Source organism: Podarcis vaucheri (assembly GCF_965113315.1).
Source record: "Podarcis vaucheri genome assembly, chromosome: 4".
NCBI lineage: Eukaryota > Metazoa > Chordata > Lepidosauria > Squamata > Lacertidae > Podarcis > Podarcis vaucheri.
The window spans coordinates 29,065,865-29,066,199 of NC_138762.1; positions in this window are offsets into that span (position 1 = coordinate 29,065,865).

Sequence of the window (335 nt, forward strand, 5' to 3'; positions counted from 1 at the left end):
TCACAGCTTCTTCATTTACCTCACGGGGTTTTTGTAGGGATTAATTGAACTGCGGAGAACTGTGGACTCCTTGGAGAAAAAAGGTGGGATATAAATGCAATAAATAAACTCTTCTGCCGAACTGCTTAAGAAAGCTGGAAGGACCACCCAGATGGAGATGTTCATCACCAACGTGGCATCCAGAGATCTCCAGAAGGTCATAACTGGACCGGCATCAGTCGCAAAATATGCCTGGTGCATGGGGATTTCGAACACTCACCTAAGCCCCCTGCCCCTACTCTGACTACAGCCTGAGGGCCCCCCACCCAATCCCCCACAGGCCTTTACCGTTCCAG